This window comes from Giraffa tippelskirchi, chromosome 11 (assembly GCF_054371585.1).
Source record: "Giraffa tippelskirchi isolate mGirTip1 chromosome 11, T2T-mGirTip1v1.2.pri, whole genome shotgun sequence".
Taxonomy (NCBI): domain Eukaryota; kingdom Metazoa; phylum Chordata; class Mammalia; order Artiodactyla; family Giraffidae; genus Giraffa; species Giraffa tippelskirchi.
Window position 1 is genome coordinate 78,434,673 of NC_137285.1, and position 21,668 is coordinate 78,456,340.

General features: G+C 54.5%; 1 long non-coding RNA gene across 1 annotated transcript in view; it reads left to right on the top strand.

The window, feature by feature from the left end:
- The window catches only part of LOC145527776 (uncharacterized), a 681,763-nt gene that overhangs the window by 493,455 nt on the left and 166,640 nt on the right, over window positions 1–21,668 (top strand). Inside the window, exons 65-67 of the long non-coding RNA XR_014069857.1 lie at window positions 2,835–2,946; window positions 10,476–10,587; window positions 18,118–18,229. This is a non-coding gene — a long non-coding RNA (uncharacterized LOC145527776). The remainder of the gene's footprint in view (window positions 1–2,834; window positions 2,947–10,475; window positions 10,588–18,117; window positions 18,230–21,668) is intronic.

Sequence of the window (21,668 nt, forward strand, 5' to 3'; positions counted from 1 at the left end):
AATTCCGTCTGTGTCTTCCTCTTTCTCTCTCGTGTGTGGATGGATGGATGGATGCTAGGGATGCACATGTATATGATTAGATGAGAGTTATGTTTTAGGGATAGGTTAGAGGGAGAGAAAGGCTTTAGGTCAGAGTTGGTCATGGGGGAAGGGTCAAGGGTGGTGGTGGTGGTTCTTGGAATCTGAGTGCTGTGCATTCTTCGTCTCTTTCCATATGAACCCCTTCTCAGATACACCACTTGCAAGGAGTCTCTCGTGTTCCGTTTCCTATCTTTTGCATTTGTGAATGCTTAGCTTCTCTGTTGTGAAGAGGTTCCATTGGATGGAAACCCAGTGGTGTACTTCGTTTACCTCTTTCCCTTACTTGAAGAGACCCATTTCGACCTCCACCCAGCAAATGGCAAGGAGACTCTGATGTTAAGGAGCCTTTGACCGACGCTTCTTTCTAGCTATCTCATGACATCAGTCTTTAGGGTGAGGTTTTTCCCCGATATTGAGGTGGTATGAGATCAAAACCAATAGCGTTCTTCAGATGTAGCTGTCTGGTTTTCCCATGGACATTGATTGAGGAGGCTTTCCTGTTCCCATTTGGATATTCTCCCCGTCTGTGTCAGAGATGAGTTGACCATGGATGCTGGGGTTTGTTTCTGGACCCTCAACTTTATTCCATCGATCTGGATCTGTGTGTGTTGTTGTATTCCCAATAGCATACTGTCCTGCTGCTGCTGCTGCTGCGGCTAAGTCACTTCAGTCGTGTCTGACTCTGCATGACCCCATGGCCTGCAGCCTACCAGGCTCCTCCGTCCAGGACATTTTCCAGGCAAGAGTACTGGAGTGGGTCGCCATTGCCTTCTCCGATACTCTCCTGAGGATCCTAGTTTGGTCGTCTAATTTCCTTTCACACAACCTTGGATGTCCGTATCGGGGCTTTTTCGTCGGATTGTATTGACAATGTAGGCTCCTTTCTGTTTCCGTACCCCCTTTGCAATTCTTTGTTCGGTGCGAAAATGCATTGGCATTTTGGGAGGAATAGCATGGAAGCTGTGGATTGCCATGTGGGGCTGTGACATGATTTTCCCAATAGGAATTCTTTCAAGCCCTGAGCACAGCTTCTCTTTCCAGTGATTGGTGTGGGCTTGATCTTCCTCCTTCCATCTCTCGCCGTTTTGTGAGAACAGGTCCATCCTTCCCTTCTGGGGTAGATGGACTCGTGGGTATCACTTCAGTGAATGGCATTGGCAGTGGGGGTGATAATTCCCTTCTCATTGGAAGACTTTGCTGTGAGTATTAGAAATGCAAGTGACTTCTCTTCCCCTTCCTCCCTGTCCATGTCTCAGAGCCACCGGGAAACAGAGGCCTCATCCACGGTCACACAGGCCTGAGGGGGTGCAACTAGACTGTTGTTTCTTCAGGCCCTCAGTGCTGGACATCATCCGGGATACTCTGTGTGTGTCTTCCTCCGTCTGGTGTCCCTTCAGACCTTTCCCTAGTTTTCACAGGCTTGTTGTGTTGGCGTTCTTTGTCTGTTTGGAGACACATCCTTGATAAGCTTTGTGTTTCCACTCATTCGTCTCGCGATGTATGACCTGTCTTTTGCTTTTGTCATGAGGTCTTTCCCACAGTAGATATCTTTGATTTTGCAAAGTCCACTGTATTCTCTGGGTTTTTTTTTGTGGACTGCCTTTTAGTTTTGTGTGTGAAGACTCAAAGCACGTGTCCGGTTTCTGCTCATTGTTCTTCTAGATTTGTGACAAGTTTTCATGGAAAGTTTGTCTAGGGATAACTGGAAGTGAACTCGGTGTAAGGTGTCAAGTCTCCATCTCCATTCATGTCATCCCCTGCAGTTTCCAATTCCCTGTTCCTGAGTGGTTTTGGAGACCTTGTGGGAAGGTTGGTTGCATTGGAGTTTGCATTTCCACCTTGATTCGATTCACACTGTTCTGCCCTCAGGGACACTGTCAAGGGGGAGTGAGGAGCAGCCTGCACTTCCAGCAGTGACCACACGGTGGGGCGAGTGCTGCTCTCCCCTCTGGGAGCCCCAGGCCACAGGCATCCCAGTGAGGAGCCAGCTCTGTGCTCAGCTGAAAGGAGTTAGTTAGTCTCTCAGGAGCCTCTGAGCCCTTGCCTTTGGATCACCCAGGGTGGGCATTTACTGGGACAGAAAAAATTGCCCTGAATTCCATGGACGGAAGAGCCTGGCTGTGTAGAGTTCGTGAGTTGCCGTGAATCAGACACAACTGAGGACACAAAAATTCAATAGATTAAAACACTTTTTGGGGGTGGGGGGGAGTGAAAGAGGGTGATGTGGGTTTTTTTGTCTTATATAACAGCCAAGGGAAATCTAGTTTAAACCTAAATTCACATAGATGGGAAAGGTATATCTCTCCGTCACCCTATTTAAAAAAAAAAAAACCTACTAAACTTTTCTGAAAGTTTATTTAGTAGCTTCCTTGAGCAGTTTACTGTGGAGCATTTTTTTTTTTTTTCTGTGACATTGGCCTCATTAAAAAGTACGGTTTGCCTTTACTGGATAATTTTGTTCATTGGTTTCTTAGGGAACCTTGGTAATATTTGAGTTTCCTGGGAAGTATGGTCACATGACCTGGCCCTGGCCAATCGGTGCGTTCCACCTCCCTGGCCACTGTGATTGGCTCCGGGCTGGGGCAGTGCCCAATCGGGGCCCAGGGCCGGGCCTCCCGTTGGAAACCAGGGGAAGACGAGCTCTCGTCCTGCTGGGGTAGGGGAAGGGGTGGGGCCGGGGCAGGTCAGGCTCCAGCAGTGGGAGGGGCTTGAGGTCCGCCTGAGGCAGTTGGTGACGTTCCTGCTCCCCTCAGGGCAGAGCCGCCGGCCTGAGAATGAGGGCGCTGCTGAGCCCAGGGCCTGGGATGGCCCGTTGCTGCTGTGGTCCCAGAGCTCCACCCGAGACCTGAGGGAAGCCGTCTGCCCGTGAGTCCTCTCCCACTTTTCTGTCAGCTTGTTTGAAGCATGCTGGGTTTTCTGCCCAGCTGGCTAAGGGGAGTCCCTGGAAATGCAAGGGTGTGGGTTTTGGCAGACTTCAGGGAAGACATGCCAGATGAGCCTGGGAGACTCCAGGTTAATCTGGATTCAGGAGATATCTCTTCGGGCCAGCTAGTAATTGTAGGATAAGCCTAATGAGCCTTCAGAGGATGAAGAGAGTAACGTGCCAAGGTAGCAATCGATGTCCTCATTCGAGAGGATGAAGCTGGTGCTCAGAGAAGGGGGGAACTTGGCCACAGCAAGGAGGTGTGCACCCAGACAGGACCCCCCAGATCCGGCCATTGGAGCTCAGGGAGGCCACTGGTGTGGCTTGTCCCTGTGGCAGGGGCCGAGGCAGGCAGCCCACCCTGATTCCTGCGGGGGCCTGACTTGGGAAGTGCCATCTGGTAGCTTTGAGACTCACCAAACCAAATTGCACTGGAGAGAGGAGGGACACCTTCCTTCATCCACCCCCCACCCCCGCCGGATTCCCACATACCCTGACCCCTTTCTCTTGATTTCGGAGCCATTTCCAGAGTCCCGCTCATATGACCTCATTCGAAGTGCACTGTGGACGAGCTGCCATCTGCAGCTGCTACCACAGCAGCCAAGGGCTTTAGCTCCCGACTACCTCCCTTCCTTTGGAACTTGGGGGCCCTCTACTCCCCACTTGCACACCACAGACCTTTGCTGAGGATTGTGGGGACCCTCACTCAGTTTGCAGCACGTTGTAGCCATCCCTGTCCTCCCTTGAAACTCAGCTTGTGAGCTCCTTTGGAGCAGCGTGGCCCACCTGGCTGCAACGGAAGACACAGCTGACAGTGAAACAACAGCTTAGATCTGAGAGCCGGAAAGCTCTGTCAAAAGGGACCTCCCTCTTCACACCGTAGAGGCTGTAGGAGCCGCCAGGCTTTCGGAACCAGTGCTGGGGCCAAAATGACTCCACAGCTGTTTTCCTTCCTGGGGAGGGTTCTGGCTCGAGCGGGAATGGCTCAAGTCTCCTAAGGTTCTGAAAGCCCACTGTGTGCAGATTCACGGTACACAGAGAGGAAAAGGTGGAGTCCTACCCTGGAGGTGGTCACAGCTCACGGATGAGCCAGGCAGGCAGGCAGGCAGGGCATGAGAACACCTGAGCTGCCTTCATGAGTGAATGGTGTGGGGGCAGAGGAAGAGAAGCCGGTCTGCTCCCTCGTGTGGTGCCCAGGGCAGGTTGTCCCCAGAGGAAACCCTTACGACGGTGAGGACTATCACTGCTGTTTCCCAAGGGGTTCCGTCGGTGCGTGTCTTCCCCGGAGCGGTCAGGCCGTCTCTCAAGTACACTGGCCATGGGCATTGCCTCTCCTTGGAACTTCCCATGTGTTTCTCTTTTTTATGGAACAGTGATTTTCTAGAGTGGTTCTGGGCCACAAGGATGTTGGGTCATTTTCTAGCCTTCTGTCATGAAGAACGCTTTCCTGGGCATGGGGGTGGTTTGTTGTTCCAGCTCCCTTTCTTGGCTTCTTTTGGGAGCTGGTGCAACAAGAGGAGCTCAGCCTCTGCCTTCTGGCTGAGATGTCACCCTTCAAACAGCAATGCCTGCCTGGAGATAATGATGGCAGTTGCCAAAAGGGCTTCGTTTGGCACATGGTATCTTGAAAGGACGTACACCGTCCTTTCAGCTATCAAAGGCTAGTTCAAATGACATAAAAATGAGAACTCTCCAATGGAGTCTTACAGTAGGGGGAGAGTCCGAAAAACACTCCTTCAGTCATTTCACTGAGAGTCATTGATTGGGGACACCAAGAATATAGGAAGGAATGCAGAAAGAAAAGATGAAATTGTGTTCAGGATCGGGGGGAGGGATGAACAGGGCGTGCTTGCTTGCCTTGAATCCAGGCTTTGTTGGGGGGTGGGGCATAAAGATCGAACGGGTCTGAAACTACAAAGTGGTGATGGTAACACAGTATCACCAGAGTTACACAACAGTGATCCCAGATTGCAACAATGATGAAAAAGTTTACTAATCCCAACTTAAAAAACAAAAATACAGGAAACCATACAAAAAATAAAACATCACCAGAAAGGTGGAAAGAAACCAAATGCAAAGCAGTTCAGGGGAAAGGAACTCCATGTCCCCTGGGGGCAGACCGAGTTGCCGGCATCCACGGTGAGCAGACAGGGATGGAGGCTGCAGAGCCGACCGCTCCCCTGGACGTGGTGTTTCCGGCAAGGGCTCTGGGTCTCTGTCCAGAGCGGGGGCTCTTTCTCCCTGCAGGGCTGGGTGAGTGATCGTGGGCATCTGGGTGTTGCGCGGGAGCCAGGGCAGGCTCTCCCTGCCGAGGCGGTGACTCCTCCTCTGCCTCGGGTTCTCTTGCCAAAGCCCGAGCAGGTAGAGGTGCACGTGGAGGTGGAGGTTCTCGCTGAGGGGGTGGGACATCAGTGCCTGGGGCTGGGGGTCCTGCAGGCACGGAGATCCGATCTGCCCGGTGTGCTGGCCAGTACCCAGCTGGCCTGGTGTCTCTGCGAGGGCAAGTCTCGGTTCTCCATCTGCCCTCGGTGGATCCCTGGGTCCTGCACCTGGAGCCACCACCTCTTTAGGGACAGGTCTGGGAAGTGGAGCCTGGTTCCAGTTGGAGGCCAGTGCTAGAGTTGGGGGAGAAGCAAAGTTTGCCCACAGGCCAGCCTTGGCATGTGCATAACCCGGGACAGAAACCTTCCAAGAGGTTCCCAAAGAATACCCAGCGTCAGATGTCTTTTGGGACTGAAGTGTGCAAGATGGGGGTCGGGGGGTGTGAGGCCAGCGCTTGCTGCAGGCCCAGCAGCAGCTTTCGGGGACTCGTCCCTGTGTAGCTCAGCACCCCTCCCCACACACTCCCGTGCACCAGCCCCAGCGTCCTCACCTCTGTGCTCTGGCGTGCTGGGCTCCAGGTCCTCCTGGTGCCTCAGAGGCCGGGGTTCTCTGGACTCTGGGTCGGAGCCGGGTGTGCTGAGCTCCGTGGCAGCCTCAGACTGGGCCGCCGGCTGTATCCTGGGCGGTGTCTCGGCAGCAGGCCTTCCCCACCTCCGCGTCTCCCCCGGTGGGGCTGATGCCTCCGTGGGCACGCTGACCTGGAGCCTGCACTGGGCCTCACGGGCGAGCGGGTGGTGCTCCGACCCCTCCCTCTGGGAGCTGGATGGGGTGTCCCCGTCCTCGGCCTCGTCACGTGGGAAGCTCTGCAACGACAGTGACCGTCAGCCAGCCATGCTGGGAGTTTTCCGAGCTGGGCCTGGCCAGTGGAGCCGCTGCTTCTGCCTGCTCGAACTTCTCTTCCCAGAAGGGTCAGAGACGTGTGTCTGCTCAGATCCCCACCCGGGAGGAAAGAGACCCATCTGAGGGTGTGAGGTCAGCCTGGCGGGCCGGCGCTGCCCACACTCTCCCCATCCCGCCCAGCCTGCTCTCCCCTGGGGTGTGGACACAACTTGTCCACAGGCTTCTGACCCCACATCCGCCTGGGCTTCCTTGAGGGGGACACAGCCCGAGAAACCCGCATCCCCACACACAGGCAAAGGACCCGGTGTTTCCGGGTGGCATGGGAGAGGTGGCCTGGCCCGGCCTGGGGCTCCCCGTGTTACCTTTCTGTTTCTCCGGGCAAAGGGCCAGAGGCCTCTCGGGGGTGTCCTGAGCCAACGTCGACAGGGTGCCCACGCACACTGCCTGTGAGCTCTCCTGAGGCCCCGGCCTCTGGGCAGGGGCAAACAGCAGAACATCTTGGCAGCAAGTGATCTGGCTGGGGGCTCCTCTCCGCTCTGGAGGCCTGGATACCCGGATTGCGGGTTCTGATGGGTTCTGTTGCCGGCAGGTGACATCATCTCCTGGGGTTCGTGCTGAGGTCCCTTCCCCAAAACTTCCCAAGGGAATCTCTGGGTTTCTGACTGCTCGATCACCCCCCTTAGGCCATGTGCAGGCACAGTGACACCCACACGGCCCAGCCCACAGCCCTGGGGAGGCCTGGGTTCAGCCAGGGCCTGAGCTCCGAGGACCATGCTGCTCTCAGACCAGGCTCCTTCTTCTCATAAGTGGTGTGGCCCTTGACAACCATATGCCCCTCAGGGTTTCCCCAGTCTCTCCATCTGCAGAGTGGGGGTCATTCTCCCATCTGCTTCCTAGGCCTGTCGGCCTACGAGCAGCTCCATGCCTTTCCACCTGGGGCCGATATCACGTGGAGCTCGTGCGCTGAGACTTCAGAAAGAAAGATTCCATCCAGGGCTGGCACAGCACAGAATGGGGCAGAACGAGGCCTGGATGCGCCGTGGTACCCAGGAAAAGGCACTCCCCCTCCTGACTGTTTTGAGACCCCGCATCCAAGTTGGAGGACCGAAAGGAAGACTCGAAGGTCTCCCTCTCTTATAGAAAAGAGTAGCCAACTTTCTGGTCCTCTGTTTCCATTGAGATTCTGTTGAAGTGTCCCAGCTCGGCTTCTGCGGGTGGCTGAGCTTCCACTGGCTCCCTGCGTTCTTGTCTTTTCCTCTCCAAACCTTCCGTCCTTTTCCCCCTTCTGGGGTGGAAGGGCGCTGTCATTGCTTCTACCTTCGAGACAGATTGAGGAAAAGTCTGGACCATCGACTCCTTTCCTCTCTTTGGTTCCGTGTCTCTCTCTGGCTGTGTCCCTCTCTTTTCCTTTCTCAATTCCGTCTGTGTCTTCCTCTTTCTCTCTCGTGTGTGGATGGATGGATGGATGCTAGGGATGCACATGTATATGATTAGATGAGAGTTATGTTTTAGGGATAGGTTAGAGGGAGAGAAAGGCTTTAGGTCAGAGTTGGTCATGGGGGAAGGGTCAAGGGTGGTGGTGGTGTTTCTTGGAATCTGAGTGCTGTGCATTCTTCGTCTCTTTCCATATGAACCCCTTCTCAGATACACCACTTGCAAGGAGTCTCTCGTGTTCCGTTTCCTATCTTTTGCATTTGTGAATGCTTAGCTTCTCTGTTGTGAAGAGGTTCCATTGGATGGAAACCCAGTGGTGTACTTCGTTTACCTCTTTCCCTTACTTGAAGAGACCCATTTCGACCTCCGCCCAGCAAATGGCAAGGAGACTCTGATGTTAAGGAGCCTTTGACCGACGCTTCTTTCTAGCTATCTCATGACATCAGTCTTTAGGGTGAGGTTTTTCCCCGATATTGAGGTGGTATGAGATCAAAACCAATAGCGTTCTTCAGATGTAGCTGTCTGGTTTTCCCTTGGACATTGATTGAAGAGGCTTTCCTGTTCCCATTTGGATATTCTCCCCGTCTGTGTCAGAGATGAGTTGACCATGGATGCTGGGGTTTGTTTCTGGACCCTCAACTTTATTCCATCGATCTGGATCTGTGTGTGTTGTTGTATTCCCAATAGCATACTGTCCTGCTGCTGCTGCTGCTGCGGCTAAGTCACTTCAGTCGTGTCTGACTCTGCATGACCCCATGGCCTGCAGCCTACCAGGCTCCTCCGTCCAGGACATTTTCCAGGCAAGAGTACTGGAGTGGGTCGCCATTGCCTTCTCCGATACTCTCCTGAGGATCCTAGTTTGGTCGTCTAATTTCCTTTCACACAACCTTGGATGTCCGTATCGGGGCTTTTTCGTCGGATTGTATTGACAATGTAGGCTCCTTTCTGTTTCCGTACCCCCTTTGCAATTCTTTGTTCGGTGCGAAAATGCATTGGCATTTTGGGAGGAATAGCATGGAAGCTGTGGATTGCCATGTGGGGCTGTGACATGATTTTCCCAATAGGAATTCTTTCAAGCCCTGAGCACAGCTTCTCTTTCCAGTGATTGGTGTGGGCTTGATCTTCCTCCTTCCATCTCTCGCCGTTTTGTGAGAACAGGTCCATCCTTCCCTTCTGGGGTAGATGGACTCGTGGGTATCACTTCAGTGAATGGCATTGGCAGTGGGGGTGATAATTCCCTTCTCATTGGAAGACTTTGCTGTGAGTATTAGAAATGCAAGTGACTTCTCTTCCCCTTCCTCCCTGTCCATGTCTCAGAGCCACCGGGAAACAGAGGCCTCATCCACGGTCACACAGGCCTGAGGGGGTGCAACTAGACTGTTGTTTCTTCAGGCCCTCAGTGCTGGACATCATCCGGGATACTCTGTGTGTGTCTTCCTCCGTCTGGTGTCCCTTCAGACCTTTCCCTAGTTTTCACAGGCTTGTTGTGTTGGCGTTCTTTGTCTGTTTGGAGACACATCCTTGATAAGCTTTGTGTTTCCACTCATTCGTCTCGCGATGTATGACCTGTCTTTTGCTTTTGTCATGAGGTCTTTCCCACAGTAGATATCTTTGATTTTGCAAAGTCCACTGTATTCTCTGGGTTTTTTTTGTGGACTGCCTTTTAGTTTTGTGTGTGAAGACTCAAAGCACGTGTCCGGTTTCTGCTCATTGTTCTTCTAGATTTGTGACAAGTTTTCATGGAAAGTTTGTCTAGGGATAACTGGAAGTGAACTCGGTGTAAGGTGTCAAGTCTCCATCTCCATTCATGTCATCCCCTGCAGTTTCCAATTCCCTGTTCCTGAGTGGTTTTGGAGACCTTGTGGGAAGGTTGGTTGCATTGGAGTTTGCATTTCCACCTTGATTCGATTCACACTGTTCTGCCCTCAGGGACACTGTCAAGGGGGAGTGAGGAGCAGCCTGCACTTCCAGCAGTGACCACACGGTGGGGCGAGTGCTGCTCTCCCCTCTGGGAGCCCCAGGCCACAGGCATCCCAGTGAGGAGCCAGCTCTGTGCTCAGCTGAAAGGAGTTAGTTAGTCTCTCAGGAGCCTCTGAGCCCTTGCCTTTGGATCACCCAGGGTGGGCATTTACTGGGACAGAAAAAATTGCCCTGAATTCCATGGACGGAAGAGCCTGGCTGTGTAGAGTTCGTGAGTTGCCGTGAATCAGACACAACTGAGGACACAAAAATTCAATAGATTAAAACACTTTTTGGGGGTGGGGGGAAGTGAAAGAGGGTGATGTGGGTTTTTTTGTCTTATATAACAGCCAAGGGAAATCTAGTTTAAACCTAAATTCACATAGATGGGAAAGGTATATCTCTCCGTCACCCTATTTAAAAAAAAAAAAAACCTACTAAACTTTTCTGAAAGTTTATTTAGTAGCTTCCTTGAGCAGTTTACTGTGGAGCATTTTTTTTTTTTTTTCTGTGACATTGGCCTCATTAAAAAGTACGGTTTGCCTTTACTGGATAATTTTGTTCATTGGTTTCTTAGGGAACCTTGGTAATATTTGAGTTTCCTGGGGAGTATGGTCACATGACCTGGCCCTGGCCAATCGGTGCGTTCCACCTCCCTGGCCACTGTGATTGGCTCCGGGCTGGGGCAGTGCCCAATCGGGGCCCAGGGCCGGGCCTCCCGTTGGAAACCAGGGGAAGACGAGCTCTCGTCCTGCTGGGGTAGGGGAAGGGGTGGGGCCGGGGCAGGTCAGGCTCCAGCAGTGGGAGGGGCTTGAGGTCCGCCTGCGGCAGTTGGTGACGTTCCTGCTCCCCTCAGGGCAGAGCCGCCGGCCTGAGAATGAGGGCGCTGCTGAGCCCAGGGCCTGGGATGGCCCGTTGCTGCTGTGGTCCCAGAGCTCCACCCGAGACCTGAGGGAAGCCGTCTGCCCGTGAGTCCTCTCCCACTTTTCTGTCAGCTTGTTTGAAGCATGCTGGGTTTTCTGCCCAGCTGGCTAAGGGGAGTCCCTGGAAATGCAAGGGTGTGGGTTTTGGCAGACTTCAGGGAAGACATGCCAGATGAGCCTGGGAGACTCCAGGTTAATCTGGATTCAGGAGATATCTCTTCGGGCCAGCTAGTAATTGTAGGATAAGCCTAATGAGCCTTCAGAGGATGAAGAGAGTAACGTGCCAAGGTAGCAATCGATGTCCTCATTCGAGAGGATGAAGCTGGTGCTCAGAGAAGGGGGGAACTTGGCCACAGCAAGGAGGTGTGCACCCAGACAGGACCCCCCAGATCCGGCCATTGGAGCTCAGGGAGGCCACTGGTGTGGCTTGTCCCTGTGGCAGGGGCCGAGGCAGGCAGCCCACCCTGATTCCTGCGGGGGCCTGACTTGGGAAGTGCCATCTGGTAGCTTTGAGACTCACCAAACCAAATTGCACTGGAGAGAGGAGGGACACCTTCCTTCATCCACCCCCCACCCCCGCCGGATTCCCACATACCCTGACCCCTTTCTCTTGATTTCGGAGCCATTTCCAGAGTCCCGCTCATATGACCTCATTCGAAGTGCACTGTGGACGAGCTGCCATCTGCAGCTGCTACCACAGCAGCCAAGGGCTTTAGCTCCCGACTACCTCCCTTCCTTTGGAACTTGGGGGCCCTCTACTCCCCACTTGCACACCACAGACCTTTGCTGAGGATTGTGGGGACCCTCACTCAGTTTGCAGCACGTTGTAGCCATCCCTGTCCTCCCTTGAAACTCAGCTTGTGAGCTCCTTTGGAGCAGCGTGGCCCACCTGGCTGCAACGGAAGACACAGCTGACAGTGAAACAACAGCTTAGATCTGAGAGCCGGAAAGCTCTGTCAAAAGGGACCTCCCTCTTCACACCGTAGAGGCTGTAGGAGCCGCCAGGCTTTCGGAACCAGTGCTGGGGCCAAAATGACTCCACAGCTGTTTTCCTTCCTGGGGAGGGTTCTGGCTCGAGCGGGAATGGCTCAAGTCTCCTAAGGTTCTGAAAGCCCACTGTGTGCAGATTCACGGTACACAGAGAGGAAAAGGTGGAGTCCTACCCTGGAGGTGGTCACAGCTCACGGATGAGCCAGGCAGGCAGGCAGGCAGGGCATGAGAACACCTGAGCTGCCTTCATGAGTGAATGGTGTGGGGGCAGAGGAAGAGAAGCCGGTCTGCTCCCTCGTGTGGTGCCCAGGGCAGGTTGTCCCCAGAGGAAACCCTTACGACGGTGAGGACTATCACTGCTGTTTCCCAAGGGGTTCCGTCGGTGCGTGTCTTCCCCGGAGCGGTCAGGCCGTCTCTCAAGTACACTGGCCATGGGCATTGCCTCTCCTTGGAACTTCCCATGTGTTTCTCTTTTTTATGGAACAGTGATTTTCTAGAGTGGTTCTGGGCCACAAGGATGTTGGGTCATTTTCTAGCCTTCTGTCATGAAGAACGCTTTCCTGGGCATGGGGGTGGTTTGTTGTTCCAGCTCCCTTTCTTGGCTTCTTTTGGGAGCTGGTGCAACAAGAGGAGCTCAGCCTCTGCCTTCTGGCTGAGATGTCACCCTTCAAACAGCAATGCCTGCCTGGAGATAATGATGGCAGTTGCCAAAAGGGCTTCGTTTGGCACATGGTATCTTGAAAGGACGTACACCGTCCTTTCAGCTATCAAAGGCTAGTTCAAATGACATAAAAATGAGAACTCTCCAATGGAGTCTTACAGTAGGTGGAGAGTCCGAAAAACACTCCTTCAGTCATTTCACTGAGAGTCATTGATTGGGGACACCAAGAATATAGGAAGGAATGCAGAAAGAAAAGATGAAATTGTGTTCAGGATCGGGGGGAGGGATGAACAGGGCGTGCTTGCTTGCCTTGAATCCAGGCTTTGTTGGGGGGTGGGGCATAAAGATCGAACGGGTCTGAAACTACAAAGTGGTGATGGTAACACAGTATCACCAGAGTTACACAACAGTGATCCCAGATTGCAACAATGATGAAAAAGTTTACTAATCCCAACTTAAAAAACAAAAATACAGGAAACCATACAAAAAATAAAACATCACCAGAAAGGTGGAAAGAAACCAAATGCAAAGCAGTTCAGGGGAAAGGAACTCCATGTCCCCTGGGGGCAGACCGAGTTGCCGGCATCCACGGTGAGCAGACAGGGATGGAGGCTGCAGAGCCGACCGCTCCCCTGGACGTGGTGTTTCCGGCAAGGGCTCTGGGTCTCTGTCCAGAGCGGGGGCTCTTTCTCCCTGCAGGGCTGGGTGAGTGATCGTGGGCATCTGGGTGTTGCGCGGGAGCCAGGGCAGGCTCTCCCTGCCGAGGCGGTGACTCCTCCTCTGCCTCGGGTTCTCTTGCCAAAGCCCGAGCAGGTAGAGGTGCACGTGGAGGTGGAGGTTCTCGCTGAGGGGGTGGGACATCAGTGCCTGGGGCTGGGGGTCCTGCAGGCACGGAGATCCGATCTGCCCGGTGTGCTGGCCAGTACCCAGCTGGCCTGGTGTCTCTGCGAGGGCAAGTCTCGGTTCTCCATCTGCCCTCGGTGGATCCCTGGGTCCTGCACCTGGAGCCACCACCTCTTTAGGGACAGGTCTGGGAAGTGGAGCCTGGTTCCAGTTGGAGGCCAGTGCTAGAGTTGGGGGAGAAGCAAAGTTTGCCCACAGGCCAGCCTTGGCATGTGCATAACCCGGGACAGAAACCTTCCAAGAGGTTCCCAAAGAATACCCAGCGTCAGATGTCTTTTGGGACTGAAGTGTGCAAGATGGGGGGCGGGGGGTGTGAGGCCAGCGCTTGCTGCAGGCCCAGCAGCAGCTTTCGGGGACTCGTCCCTGTGTAGCTCAGCACCCCTCCCCACACACTCCCGTGCACCAGCCCCAGCGTCCTCACCTCTGTGCTCTGGCGTGCTGGGCTCCAGGTCCTCCTGGTGCCTCAGAGGCCGGGGTTCTCTGGACTCTGGGTCGGAGCCGGGTGTGCTGAGCTCCGTGGCAGCCTCAGACTGGGCCGCCGGCTGTATCCTGGGCGGTGTCTCGGCAGCAGGCCTTCCCCACCTCCGCGTCTCCCCCGGTGGGGCTGATGCCTCCGTGGGCACGCTGACCTGGAGCCTGCACTGGGCCTCACGGGCGAGCGGGTGGTGCTCCGACCCCTCCCTCTGGGAGCTGGATGGGGTGTCCCCGTCCTCGGCCTCGTCACGTGGGAAGCTCTGCAACGACAGTGACCGTCAGCCAGCCATGCTGGGAGTTTTCCGAGCTGGGCCTGGCCAGTGGAGCCGCTGCTTCTGCCTGCTCGAACTTCTCTTCCCAGAAGGGTCAGAGACGTGTGTCTGCTCAGATCCCCACCCGGGAGGAAAGAGACCCATCTGAGGGTGTGAGGTCAGCCTGGCGGGCCGGCGCTGCCCACACTCTCCCCATCCCGCCCAGCCTGCTCTCCCCTGGGGTGTGGACACAACTTGTCCACAGGCTTCTGACCCCACATCCGCCTGGGCTTCCTTGAGGGGGACACAGCCCGAGAAACCCGCATCCCCACACACAGGCAAAGGACCCGGTGTTTCCGGGTGGCATGGGAGAGGTGGCCTGGCCCGGCCTGGGGCTCCCCGTGTTACCTTTCTGTTTCTCCGGGCAAAGGGCCAGAGGCCTCTCGGGGGTGTCCTGAGCCAACGTCGACAGGGTGCCCACGCACACTGCCTGTGAGCTCTCCTGAGGCCCCGGCCTCTGGGCAGGGGCAAACAGCAGAACATCTTGGCAGCAAGTGATCTGGCTGGGGGCTCCTCTCCGCTCTGGAGGCCTGGATACCCGGATTGCGGGTTCTGATGGGTTCTGTTGCCGGCAGGTGACATCATCTCCTGGGGTTCGTGCTGAGGTCCCTTCCCCAAAACTTCCCAAGGGAATCTCTGGGTTTCTGACTGCTCGATCACCCCCCTTAGGCCATGTGCAGGCACAGTGACACCCACACGGCCCAGCCCACAGCCCTGGGGAGGCCTGGGTTCAGCCAGGGCCTGAGCTCCGAGGACCATGCTGCTCTCAGACCAGGCTCCTTCTTCTCATAAGTGGTGTGGCCCTTGACAACCATATGCCCCTCAGGGTTTCCCCAGTCTCTCCATCTGCAGAGTGGGGGTCATTCTCCCATCTGCTTCCTAGGCCTGTCGGCCTACGAGCAGCTCCATGCCTTTCCACCTGGGGCCGATATCACGTGGAGCTCGTGCGCTGAGACTTCAGAAAGAAAGATTCCATCCAGGGCTGGCACAGCACAGAATGGGGCAGAACGAGGCCTGGATGCGCCGTGGTACCCAGGAAAAGGCACTCCCCCTCCTGACTGTTTTGAGACCCCGCATCCAAGTTGGAGGACCGAAAGGAAGACTCGAAGGTCTCCCTCTCTTATAGAAAAGAGTAGCCAACTTTCTGGTCCTCTGTTTCCATTGAGATTCTGTTGAAGTGTCCCAGCTCGGCTTCTGCGGGTGGCTGAGCTTCTACTGGCTCCCTGCGTTCTTGTCTTTTCCTCTCCAAACCTTCCGTCCTTTTCCCCCTTCTGGGGTGGAAGGGCGCTGTCATTGCTTCTACCTTCGAGACAGATTGAGGAAAAGTCTGGACCATCGACTCCTTTCCTCTCTTTGGTTCCGTGTCTCTCTCTGGCTGTGTCCCTCTCTTTTCCTTTCTCAATTCCGTCTGTGTCTTCCTCTTTCTCTCTCGTGTGTGGATGGATGGATGGATGCTAGGGATGCACATGTATATGATTAGATGAGAGTTATGTTTTAGGGATAGGTTAGAGGGAGAGAAAGGCTTTAGGTCAGAGTTGGTCATGGGGGAAGGGTCAAGGGTGGTGGTGGTGTTTCTTGGAATCTGAGTGCTGTGCATTCTTCGTCTCTTTCCATATGAACCCCTTCTCAGATACACCACTTGCAAGGAGTCTCTCGTGTTCCGTTTCCTATCTTTTGCATTTGTGAATGCTTAGCTTCTCTGTTGTGAAGAGGTTCCATTGGATGGAAACCCAGTGGTGTACTTCGTTTACCTCTTTCCCTTACTTGAAGAGACCCATTTCGACCTCCGCCCAGCAAATGGCAAGGAGACTCTGATGTTAAGGAGCCTTTGACCGACGCTTCTTTCTAGCTATCTCATGACATCAGTCTTTAGGGTGAGGTTTTTCCCCGATATTGAGGTGGTATGAGATCAAAACCCATAGCGTTCTTCAGATGTAGCTGTCTGGTTTTCCCATGGACATTGATTGAAGAGGCTTTCCTGTTCCCATTTGGATATTCTCCCCGTCTGTGTCAGAGATGAGTTGACCATGGATGCTGGGGTTTGTTTCTGGACCCTCAACTTTATTCCATCGATCTGGATCTGTGTGTGTTGTTGTATTCCCAATAGCATACTGTCCTGCTGCTGCTGCTGCTGCGGCTAAGTCACTTCAGTCGTGTCTGACTCTGCATGACCCCATGGCCTGCAGCCTACCAGGCTCCTCCGTCCAGGACATTTTCCAGGCAAGAGTACTGGAGTGGGTCGCCATTGCCTTCTCCGATACTCTCCTGAGGATCCTAGTTTGGTCGTCTAATTTCCTTTCACACAACCTTGGATGTCCGTATCGGGGCTTTTTCGTCGGATTGTATTGACAATGTAGGCTCCTTTCTGTTTCCGTACCCCCTTTGCAATTCTTTGTTCGGTGCGAAAATGCATTGGCATTTTGGGAGGAATAGCATGGAAGCTGTGGATTGCCATGTGGGGCTGTGACATGATTTTCCCAATAGGAATTCTTTCAAGCCCTGAGCACAGCTTCTCTTTCCAGTGATTGGTGTGGGCTTGATCTTCCTCCTTCCATCTCTCGCCGTTTTGTGAGAACAGGTCCATCCTTCCCTTCTGGGGTAGATGGACTCGTGGGTATCACTTCAGTGAATGGCATTGGCAGTGGGGGTGATAATTCCCTTCTCATTGGAAGACTTTGCTGTGAGTATTAGAAATGCAAGTGACTTCTCTTCCCCTTCCTCCCTGTCCATGTCTCAGAGCCACCGGGAAACAGAGGCCTCATCCACGGTCACACAGGCCTGAGGGGGTGCAACTAGACTGTTGTTTCTTCAGGCCCTCAGTGCTGGACATCATCCGGGATACTCTGTGTGTGTCTTCCTCCGTCTGGTGTCCCTTCAGACCTTTCCCTAGTTTTCACAGGCTTGTTGTGTTGGCGTTCTTTGTCTGTTTGGAGACACATCCTTGATAAGCTTTGTGTTTCCACTCATTCGTCTCGCGATGTATGACCTGTCTTTTGCTTTTGTCATGAGGTCTTTCCCACAGTAGATATCTTTGATTTTGCAAAGTCCACTGTATTCTCTGGGGTTTTTTTTGTGGACTGCCTTTTAGTTTTGTGTGTGAAGACTCAAAGCACGTGTCCGGTTTCTGCTCATTGTTCTTCTAGATTTGTGACAAGTTTTCATGGAAAGTTTGTCTAGGGATAACTGGAAGTGAACTCGGTGTAAGGTGTCCAGTCTCCATCTCCATTCATGTCATCCCCTGCAGTTTCCAATTCCCTGTTCCTGAGTGGTTTTGGAGACCTTGTGGGAAGGTTGGTTGCATTGGAGTTTGCATTTCCACCTTGATTCGATTCACACTGTTCTGCCCTCAGGGACACTGTCAAGGGGGAGTGAGGAGCAGCCTGCACTTCCAGCAGTGACCACACGGTGGGGCGAGTGCTGCTCTCCCCTCTGGGAGCCCCAGGCCACAGGCATCCCAGTGAGGAGCCAGCTCTGTGCTCAGCTGAAAGGAGTTAGTTAGTCTCTCAGGAGCCTCTGAGCCCTTGCCTTTGGATCACCCAGGGTGGGCATTTACTGGGACAGAAAAAATTGCCCTGAATTCCATGGACGGAAGAGCCTGGCTGTGTAGAGTTCGTGAGTTGCCGTGAATCAGACACAACTGAGGACACAAAAATTCAATAGATTAAAACACTTTTTGGGGGTGGGGGGAAGTGAAAGAGGGTGATGTGGGTTTTTTTGTCTTATATAACAGCCAAGGGAAATCTAGTTTAAACCTAAATTCACATAGATGGGAAAGGTATATCTCTCCGTCACCCTATTTAAAAAAAAAAAAAACCTACTAAACTTTTCTGAAAGTTTATTTAGTAGCTTCCTTGAGCAGTTTACTGTGGAGCATTTTTTTTTTTTTTTCTGTGACATTGGCCTCATTAAAAAGTACGGTTTGCCTTTACTGGATAATTTTGTTCATTGGTTTCTTAGGGAACCTTGGTAATATTTGAGTTTCCTGGGGAGTATGGTCACATGACCTGGCCCTGGCCAATCGGTGCGTTCCACCTCCCTGGCCACTGTGATTGGCTCCGGGCTGGGGCAGTGCCCAATCGGGGCCCAGGGCCGGGCCTCCCGTTGGAAACCAGGGGAAGACGAGCTCTCGTCCTGCTGGGGTAGGGGAAGGGGTGGGGCCGGGGCAGGTCAGGCTCCAGCAGTGGGAGGGGCTTGAGGTCCGCCTGCGGCAGTTGGTGACGTTCCTGCTCCCCTCAGGGCAGAGCCGCCGGCCTGAGAATGAGGGCGCTGCTGAGCCCAGGGCCTGGGATGGCCCGTTGCTGCTGTGGTCCCAGAGCTCCACCCGAGACCTGAGGGAAGCCGTCTGCCCGTGAGTCCTCTCCCACTTTTCTGTCAGCTTGTTTGAAGCATGCTGGGTTTTCTGCCCAGCTGGCTAAGGGGAGTCCCTGGAAATGCAAGGGTGTGGGTTTTGGCAGACTTCAGGGAAGACATGCCAGATGAGCCTGGGAGACTCCAGGTTAATCTGGATTCAGGAGATATCTCTTCGGGCCAGCTAGTAATTGTAGGATAAGCCTAATGAGCCTTCAGAGGATGAAGAGAGTAACGTGCCAAGGTAGCAATCGATGTCCTCATTCGAGAGGATGAAGCTGGTGCTCAGAGAAGGGGGGAACTTGGCCACAGCAAGGAGGTGTGCACCCAGACAGGACCCCCCAGATCCGGCCATTGGAGCTCAGGGAGGCCACTGGTGTGGCTTGTCCCTGTGGCAGGGGCCGAGGCAGGCAGCCCACCCTGATTCCTGCGGGGGCCTGACTTGGGAAGTGCCATCTGGTAGCTTTGAGACTCACCAAACCAAATTGCACTGGAGAGAGGAGGGACACCTTCCTTCATCCACCCCCCACCCCCGCCGGATTCCCACATACCCTGACCCCTTTCTCTTGATTTCGGAGCCATTTCCAGAGTCCCGCTCATATGACCTCATTCGAAGTGCACTGTGGACGAGCTGCCATCTGCAGCTGCTACCACAGCAGCCAAGGGCTTTAGCTCCCGACTACCTCCCTTCCTTTGGAACTTGGGGGCCCTCTACTCCCCACTTGCACACCACAGACCTTTGCTGAGGATTGTGGGGACCCTCACTCAGTTTGCAGCACGTTGTAGCCATCCCTGTCCTCCCTTGAAACTCAGCTTGTGAGCTCCTTTGGAGCAGCGTGGCCCACCTGGCTGCAACGGAAGACACAGCTGACAGTGAAACAACAGCTTAGATCTGAGAGCCGGAAAGCTCTGTCAAAAGGGACCTCCCTCTTCACACCGTAGAGGCTGTAGGAGCCGCCAGGCTTTCGGAACCAGTGCTGGGGCCAAAATGACTCCACAGCTGTTTTCCTTCCTGGGGAGGGTTCTGGCTCGAGCGGGAATGGCTCAAGTCTCCTAAGGTTCTGAAAGCCCACTGTGTGCAGATTCACGGTACACAGAGAGGAAAAGGTGGAGTCCTACCCTGGAGGTGGTCACAGCTCACGGATGAGCCAGGCAGGCAGGCAGGCAGGGCATGAGAACACCTGAGCTGCCTTCATGAGTGAATGGTGTGGGGGCAGAGGAAGAGAAGCCGGTCTGCTCCCTCGTGTGGTGCCCAGGGCAGGTTGTCCCCAGAGGAAACCCTTACGACGGTGAGGACTATCACTGCTGTTTCCCAAGGGGTTCCGTCGGTGCGTGTCTTCCCCGGAGCGGTCAGGCCGTCTCTCAAGTACACTGGCCATGGGCATTGCCTCTCCTTGGAACTTCCCATGTGTTTCTCTTTTTTATGGAACAGTGATTTTCTAGAGTGGTTCTGGGCCACAAGGATGTTGGGTCATTTTCTAGCCTTCTGTCATGAAGAACGCTTTCCTGGGCATGGGGGTGGTTTGTTGTTCCAGCTCCCTTTCTTGGCTTCTTTTGGGAGCTGGTGCAACAAGAGGAGCTCAGCCTCTGCCTTCTGGCTGAGATGTCACCCTTCAAACAGCAATGCCTGCCTGGAGATAATGATGGCAGTTGCCAAAAGGGCTTCGTTTGGCACATGGTATCTTGAAAGGACGTACACCGTCCTTTCAGCTATCAAAGGCTAGTTCAAATGACATAAAAATGAGAACTCTCCAATGGAGTCTTACAGTAGGTGGAGAGTCCGAAAAACACTCCTTCAGTCATTTCACTGAGAGTCATTGATTGGGGACACCAAGAATATAGGAAGGAATGCAGAAAGAAAAGATGAAATTGTGTTCAGGATCGGGGGGAGGGATGAACAGGGCGTGCTTGCTTGCCTTGAATCCAGGCTTTGTTGGGGGGTGGGGCATAAAGATCGAACGGGTCTGAAACTACAAAGTGGTGATGGTAACACAGTATCACCAGAGTTACACAACAGTGATCCCAGATTGCAACAATGATGAAAAAGTTTACTAATCCCAACTTAAAAAACAAAAATACAGGAAACCATACAAAAAATAAAACATCACCAGAAAGGTGGAAAGAAACCAAATGCAAAGCAGTTCAGGGGAAAGGAACTCCATGTCCCCTGGGGGCAGACCGAGTTGCCGGCATCCACGGTGAGCAGACAGGGATGGAGGCTGCAGAGCCGACCGCTCCCCTGGACGTGGTGTTTCCGGCAAGGGCTCTGGGTCTCTGTCCAGAGCGGGGGCTCTTTCTCCCTGCAGGGCTGGGTGAGTGATCGTGGGCATCTGGGTGTTGCGCGGGAGCCAGGGCAGGCTCTCCCTGCCGAGGCGGTGACTCCTCCTCTGCCTCGGGTTCTCTTGCCAAAGCCCGAGCAGGTAGAGGTGCACGTGGAGGTGGAGGTTCTCGCTGAGGGGGTGGGACATCAGTGCCTGGGGCTGGGGGTCCTGCAGGCACGGAGATCCGATCTGCCCGGTGTGCTGGCCAGTACCCAGCTGGCCTGGTGTCTCTGCGAGGGCAAGTCTCGGTTCTCCATCTGCCCTCGGTGGATCCCTGGGTCCTGCACCTGGAGCCACCACCTCTTTAGGGACAGGTCTGGGAAGTGGAGCCTGGTTCCAGTTGGAGGCCAGTGCTAGAGTTGGGGGAGAAGCAAAGTTTGCCCACAGGCCAGCCTTGGCATGTGCATAACCCGGGACAGAAACCTTCCAAGAGGTTCCCAAAGAATACCCAGCGTCAGATGTCTTTTGGGACTGAAGTGTGCAAGATGGGGGGCGGGGGGTGTGAGGCCAGCGCTTGCTGCAGGCCCAGCAGCAGCTTTCGGGGACTCGTCCCTGTGTAGCTCAGCACCCCTCCCCACACACTCCCGTGCACCAGCCCCAGCGTCCTCACCTCTGTGCTCTGGCGTGCTGGGCTCCAGGTCCTCCTGGTGCCTCAGAGGCCGGGGTTCTCTGGACTCTGGGTCGGAGCCGGGTGTGCTGAGCTCCGTGGCAGCCTCAGACTGGGCCGCCGGCTGTATCCTGGGCGGTGTCTCGGCAGCAGGCCTTCCCCACCTCCGCGTCTCCCCCGGTGGGGCTGATGCCTCCGTGGGCACGCTGACCTGGAGCCTGCACTGGGCCTCACGGGCGAGCGGGTGGTGCTCCGACCCCTCCCTCTGGGAGCTGGATGGGGTGTCCCCGTCCTCGGCCTCGTCACGTGGGAAGCTCTGCAACGACAGTGACCGTCAGCCAGCCATGCTGGGAGTTTTCCGAGCTGGGCCTGGCCAGTGGAGCCGCTGCTTCTGCCTGCTCGAACTTCTCTTCCCAGAAGGGTCAGAGACGTGTGTCTGCTCAGATCCCCACCCGGGAGGAAAGAGACCCATCTGAGGGTGTGAGGTCAGCCTGGCGGGCCGGCGCTGCCCA